Below are 7,376 nucleotides of genomic sequence, written 5' to 3'. Positions count from 1 at the left end.
GTGTGCCAGCGGGGGAAGGGTGCGTGCGAGCACGAGTCGAGTGGGAGTGGGGGCTCACAGGCCTGAGCAGAGTGAGTGTGTCCGCGCGTGCCAGGCGCGGGAGCGTGCCAAGGCGGGGGCGCGCGGGGGCAGTGGCCGGGAGGGGGTCGTGGCGCGCGGCCGCGGAGGCGCGGGGAGACAAGGCGGGAGGGGGAGGGGAGCGAGGGCGCGCGCGGCCGAGCGGGCGCCCGCGGTCACATGGGCGAGGGAAGGAGGGAGGGAGCGCGCGAGGGAGGGAGGAGGATGGGGGGGTTAAAGCTGCCGAGCGCCGAGGAGCCGGTGCAGAGCGGGCGGCGGCGGCGGCGGCGGCGGCGGCGGCAGCGGAGGCGGCGGCTCCAGCCGGCGCGGCGCGGGGCTCGGCAGCGGGATCCGGCAGCGGCGCTAGCTCCGCGCTCCGTGCCTCGCTCGCTGCCCGCGGTGGTCGAAGGGCGAGGCGCGGAGCCCCGGTGGCCCGAGGGCGCGGTGAGTACCCCGCGGCGGACCTCGCGCGCGGCCGGACCCGGACGCTCAGACCCTCCCGCTGACCGACAGACCCGCGGCCCTCGTGCGCGCGGGAAGACGGGGAGGACACGCGTGGGCCCGCGACCCGGGGGGAGAGGGAAACGGGAAAGTTCAAGGGAAACTTTGCCCGCAAACTCGGGGGCGGGGGCGCGTGAGCAGCCGCCCCCCGCGTCCGGGCGCGTCGGGGGTTGGGCGTGGTGATGGTGGGGGCGGACAATCGGCTGGGGGGAGGTGGCCGGGGCGGATGTCCTAGCGTCCCTATTCTCTCTCACCCCTCAGCAGCGCGCCCCGGGGCTGGGAAATTTCCGGAACTGGGGGGTCGTGATGACCCCCGCGCGCCCGGAGGGGGCTTCCTTCTCCCTTAGAAATCTAGACTTCAAAGCGCCCAGGGGTGTGAACGGACGGTTGCGCGTTTGCCAGTGTTGTGTGTGTCCGTGTGAATCCGCGCGCGCGCGTGTATGTGTGTGTGTCGGTGTGATCCCGCCTGTGGTGTCCTCATGAGTCCGCCTGTGTGTATCTCCATGTAGTGGGTCTCCTCCAGTGTCTCTTTGTAAGACCTCCAGTGTTGTGTGTTTGTGTGAGTCCGCTTGTGGTGTATCCCCGCCTCTTTGTGAGTCTGCCTGTGTGTGTCTCCCCCAGTGCGGTCTGTGCGAGCCGGCTTGGGTGTCCCTGTGTTGCTCCGAGTAGTGTATCTCCCCGTGCGTGGGGGCTGGGCCGCCGGGAGGTCACCAGACGGACAGCTCTCCTCCTCGGTTCCTCTCCTCTCCCGAGCCTCTCCTGCGTCTAGCTCTCACACTCGCTCGCTCCCTTGGCCCCCTCCCCCCTTCAGTAGCTTCAGGCGGGCAGGACTATTTCACGCCTTGTTGAAAATTCAGGATTTTCTTTCCCATTCCGTCTAGTCTCTTTCTTTGAGAAGCGTCTGTGTGTGTGTGTGTGTGTGTGTGTGTGTGTGTGTGTGTGGCTGGCAGCTTGTCTGCAAAACTAGGTGTGTGTCTGCATGCCACTGTGGGAGTGTGTCTGTAGGACTAGTTTTGCTTGTAACACTTGGTGTATTTGTGTCTGTGTCACTGGGGGTGTTCATGTGGCTGTAATCACTGAGGTGGGAATTTGAAATGCTGGGTGTGTTTGTGCATTTACAATTGCTGTATGTCCAGGGTGTCTGAAACTGTATTTGTGTGTGTCTAACTCTGGGTGTGATGGTGTACCGCTGCATGTGTGGGGATGGGACTTGAACAGTTGAATATTCCTATGGCTACAGGGCTAGCCAGGACTTGGGGGATGGAGGGGCCTATGTGTCTCAAACTATGCCTGTGTCCACTGTCAAAACCCACACAAATCTCTGAACTGGTTCTTGGGGTTTCTGGTCAGGATTGGTGACAATGGAGCTGACGTTCACACTCCATCAGGGCTAATATTCCAACAGATCCTCACCTCATACAAAGACTAAGTTTAAAGTTCACATTCAAGACTTCTTGGGGCTTCAGAATTCATACCCAGAACCCATACTGGGACACTTAAAGGCATATGGACTCACACTCAGAATTACCAGAACATTGGGACTCACACTCAGATTCACACTTAAATTCTGGGGCTCATATTCAGCTGTACACTTCAGTCCTGGGGTTTACACTCAGACTCACATTGGGACTCCAGGCTCACACTTTGATTCACATTTCTGTCCTGAGGCTCACAGACCTACATTGAGACCTAGAGCTCATGCTCAGAATCTCACTGGGGTCCTAGAGTTCACACTTGGTCCTCATTTCAAATTCATACTTACATTCTGGGGCTTATACTCAGAGTTACAGTAAGACTAAGGGCTCACACTCAGACTCCCATGGGGAACCTGGGGCTCACATTTGAACTCAAGGACTAACAACATAGGACACTGGAGTTCATGGACTCATGCCTCCATCTTGGAACTCACACTCAGATTCACACTAGCAAGATTCTCACTTCCATCCTGGCATCACTTAGGGACCCAGACTGGTATCCCTAGTGATTACATTAAACTCACTTCCATCCTGGGGCTTAGACTCTAATTAAGGCTCTATCTAGTGCTCACATTCAGACTTATGCTTCCATGTTCAGACTTTTATAGTCCCATGGAGGCCCTGGGGGTCACACTTGGAATCACACCCAGTTATTATTCTATCCTGGGGCTCACATTCAAACCCAAACTAGGATTGGGTGTTTACACTCCCAGTGAAACTTAAAACTCAAATACACCCTGTTTTCTTTGATTTATGGTGTATATCAAGGCATTTGGGTAAGGAACAGAGACTGCTACAAGACCTGTCCCCTCCAGAGGTGGGGAGGAGAAGGGATACGACTTTGGGCATGTCACTAACTTGGGCTGTGGGTTGATGGAGACAGTGGTGGGAAACCCGGACCCAGTTAGGGTTAAACCTTTCCGCCTTTCTTTCCACAAGGAAACTAGGCTATTGGCAGAAAGGTCTGAGTGGCTTTTGGCACAAGAGTGATATGTACCCGTAGGGTCTCCCATGTGCCATGTTCATGCACATACCCCTTAAATAGTTTTGGGTACCCCTTCTGTGGTAAGACAATCAGGTGTGTGTATGAAGGGGAAAGACTTATGTCCTCCCAAGACATTTCTTCCATTCGAGTCATCTTTAGTATGAGAGGAGTATAAAGGTTGACTTGGTAAAAGCATAGACCTCTGGTTCCTTTGAACATTCCAGAGTGTTGGATCTCTGATTCTAAGGTAGATGGTAGGGGGCAGCCTGGGTGGCTCAGAGGTTTAGCCTGCCTTCGGCCCCGGGTGTGATCCTGGAGACCCAGGATCGCGTCCCACATCGGGCTCCCTGCATGGAGCCTGCTTCTCCCTCTGCCTGTGTCTCTGCCTCTCTCTCTCTGTGTCTCTCATGAATAAATAAAATATTTTGAAAAAAAAAAAAAAAAGGTAGATGGTAGCCCAGATCTGTGGTGAAAAGGTAGCTAAAGGAGGAGATTCAACTGAAACCAAGCCGCCTCTTCTCTGCCTTTGCGGGAGAGGAAGGGTAGGGACCAAGTTATATCTCGCAATGTCTCCTGGAATGTCTCTTGAGCCCTTTTGCTGTCTCTGTGGTATGACCAGCATTCTCTACTTCCTAAAGGAGCAGTAGCCCTGTAGGGGAGGGCTGGGCTGGGATGTAACCTATCCTGGGACTTCACCTGCCTTTACAAATGCTGCTGGGTTTACATGCCCTCCCACTATGGAGGCCAGTGAGTTGGGGCTCCCTGAGGTGCACAGTCACCCCATGGGCACCCTGAGGGCAGTAGGGATCTGGTCCTCAGGCTTCCTGTCCCTGAAGGGGACATGTGCTCCCCAGCCCCCATATGGGGTGGGAAGCTTGAAGCAAAGGGTCCTATATCAGCTCCCTGTCCCAGAAGGGGACACATGCTCCCCACCCCCTTATGGGGGGTGGGGGGCTTGAAGCAGGGCAGCCTGCTCTCTGCCCCACCATGGTGAGTTGAAGTGTAAATGAATCAAAACATATGGAGCAGATTTTCTTTGAAATGCAGATGGGTTTGGGGGGGGGAGGACCATGTGTGCCTGGTTTGGTGGGGGGGCTCCCAGAGAGCAAGGAGGCTGAGAGCTGACCCCTCCTCCAGACACACCATGGGGTGAAGGGAGTTGGGGAGACCTCAACTGTGTAAACTGTGGCCCTGGGTGACCACATACACCCCTGGGCACCAGCTTCCTGTGGGGAGGGGCCAGGGAAGTAAGTGGTCCCTGTGGGTTGAGAGTGCTGAGGTCATCACCTCCCTTTACCTCTGTCTATAGAGGGCAAAGAGAATCCCCAAAGCACAGAACCATGCTGGGCTGGGAGTCACCAGAGCCTGGAGCTCCAGGGACCAAGGGGTGGAAGTGGGGAGCTGGGGCAGATATGGGGAAGAGTTAGACCCTGCTGCTTGCAGAACCACCTCCTGGAAGGTGGGGCTACACCTACAGTGGAAGGAACTGCAAGCTAGACTATCTGGTGACTTCCACCAGGGCGCGGGCTCCTGGAGTTTAGGAAGGGACTGAAGAGTCCTCAGTCCTGGAGGAATTTCCCCATACCTAGGATAGTACCCCACCTTACACTTAGTTTAGGAAGGGACTGAAGAGTCCTCAGTCCTGGAGGAATTTCCCCATACCTAGGATAGTACCCCACCTTACACTACCCATACTTTCCCCTCACGAAACTCAGCGAGGTCACACAGTAATTGCCTGTGAGTTCTGTGGGACCTGGGCTCTTGTCTGCTTTGCTCATTACTGTACTCTGCAATTGGCACAGACCCGGGACACGGTAGGAGGGCCATGTTGAGTAGACAATGCATCTTTTTTATCACATCTGACTGAGTGTTCCATGTGGGCAGGTCCATATTCTCAACTCCCAGCACAGTACCTGACAGGGATTAGGTGTTCAGTAAATGTTGAGGATTGAATCCTTGAACGGGACAGACGACAAGGAGGGGGACCTCTCTGGGGTTTGTGGCTAGAGACCCAAAACCCTCTGTTGCATTACCCCTACTTGGCTCAAAGGACCCCTGAATGATTTGTAGTCTAGAATAAAGGAAGGCCTTGGCTGTAGTCAGCAAAGGAGTGCAGAAAATAGGCAGCTTCTTCCTTGAAAAGGTCAGGACTAAGGGAGACTGGGGCAGAGGTGGGAGGTCACTTCTGTCCTCTCCTCAGCTTCAGGGTTTTCCAGAAGGTGGGAAGGTCCTTTTGCTTCATGCAACTGTGAATGTGGCCCTTGGTCTCTCTAGGTCAGGATTTCTTGGACTCTAGCCAAGGCAGTGGACCCCCACCTCTGAGCCTAGGCTCTGAGGTTGTCTAGCTACTGTGGGAGCCACAAATCATATTGGTTATTAATGTCTGTCTGAGAACACGGGGTTCAGAGCCTAAAAATACCCTATCTAGTCAGAGCTTAGGAGTTGCTGATGTGGGCTGGTGTAGCAGTAGCTGCATCTTGATAAGATAGACACAGAGCTGGGAGACACTGGAGAGTATGGAGAAACTGAGGCAGCATGGGCAGGAGATACATAGGAGACAGAGCCTCTGTTTTATATATGGAACAAAGATTTATAAAATGAGTGGTGCCAGTTCTCCAAATTACGGCAACATTTGGGGTAATCTGTTATCTTACACTGCAAAGAATTTCCTTCTTGGAGAGTTTGAAGATACATCTGATATCAGACATAAAAATTAAGTAGTCAGTAGTAACCATTTCAAGTCCAGCCTCAGGATGTCCAAAATAAGTCCATGGGGCAGCCTGGGTGGCTCAGCGGTTTAAGCGCCTGTCTTCGGCCTAGGGCGTGATCCTGGAGACCCGGGATCGAGTCCCACATCTGCCTCCCTGCATGGAGCCTGCTTCTCCCTCTGCCTGTGTCTGTCTCTCTCTCTGTGTCTATCATGAATAAATAAAATCTTTAAAAAAAATAAGTCTATGGGAAAGAAAAAAATCTCTAAGTAGCCTTTTCTGAGCTACTGTCCACATCCCTACCTCCTGGAGCCGTTCCCTGAAGCCTGAGCCCCAGTGAGGTTCTTACACACCCCCTTGTATAGGCTCCCACCTCACTTCTGACCCTCAGGCCTCTGTGTATCCCCTTTTTCCAGGAGATGGATGCTGCACAGTGGTCCCAAAAAGGTAAGAAGAGCCCAGCCTCTGAGGGCAGATGCCGTGTGACCTTGGCTTGTAAACTGACCTTTCTGGGCCCCTCTGTGAAATCGTAGGATTGGGGGGGCTGGGCCCTGGCCCAGGCTCGGAGAGAAGGCGGTTTTGGCACTCATCCAGGTCCCTGACGTCAATGACTCTCCAAATAATGGAATCAATATTGGGGGGGGGGGGGCAAGCGTGAACCAGGCCCCAGCGATTAGAAACAGATCAGCACAAACCCGCAGCTGATTCTGATAGAGCTGCCTTGGAGAGCTAGGGTGGGAGGCCTAGAAGGAGGTGGACCTGGTGGGGGGCTCAGGAATGGAGGTGGAGCCACTGAGTGTCCAAAACATAGGGTACACAAGTAGGCAGAAATTCTGGGGCTGCTGGGGTTGGAATGATGGGGTGGGGGCCTCCAAACTAGTCCTTTCCTTTTTTGGGCCTATGGGGTTCCAAGGATAGGGGAAGTTTGGGAATGAAGACTTCTTTCAGCCAGTAAGTGAGAAAGAGTAGGCAAGGGGAGTTTAAAGTTCATTTCTCTGCTTCCCAGACTTGGGCCCCTAGGCCATGTTAGGGGGCACAGTATGTTATACCCAGGGTAGGGGAGCATTGAGTGAGACCTAAGGGAGATGATCTTTTGCTTAGAGGCAGAGGGCATTGATCCAAAATAGGGAGATGGGTATTCCCTCTCACATTGGGAGTCTGGCCTCTTCCATCAGCCTATGTCCCCTCAGCCTCCTAGAAGGCAGCAGGTGAGGATGGAGAGGGCCATGGGGGTCTGTAGGGGGCTGGCCTGGCGGCAGCTGACAAAAAAACAGGAAGAAGGGCTGGGGGAGCAGCTGTAATTATGGGGCATTTATTATTAATCAGATGAAATTGCTGGAAGCAGCTGGTGTAATGTGCGTAGCGATACAGACCATGCATACCCCCACCCCAACACGTGTGCACACACACATACACACAAGCCACACACAGCCTGAGCCTTGTTTGCTTACACAATTTTTTTCTAATGAAGGTTGGAGGGCTCTCTCTTTTTTTTTTAAATAATTTCTATACCCAACACAGGGCTTGAACTCACGACCCCAAGATCAAGAGACACATGCTTTACTGACTGAGACAGCCAGGTGCCCCTGGAGGGCTCTTTATGTATGTCTGTGTCTGTTTGTCTTAGTGTGTATCTGTCTGTGCTTTTTC

The sequence above is a fragment of the Canis lupus genome, chromosome 11 (genome assembly GCF_011100685.1).
Source record: "Canis lupus familiaris isolate Mischka breed German Shepherd chromosome 11, alternate assembly UU_Cfam_GSD_1.0, whole genome shotgun sequence".
Lineage (NCBI taxonomy): Eukaryota > Metazoa > Chordata > Mammalia > Carnivora > Canidae > Canis > Canis lupus.
This window is presented reverse-complemented; position numbering follows the sequence as displayed.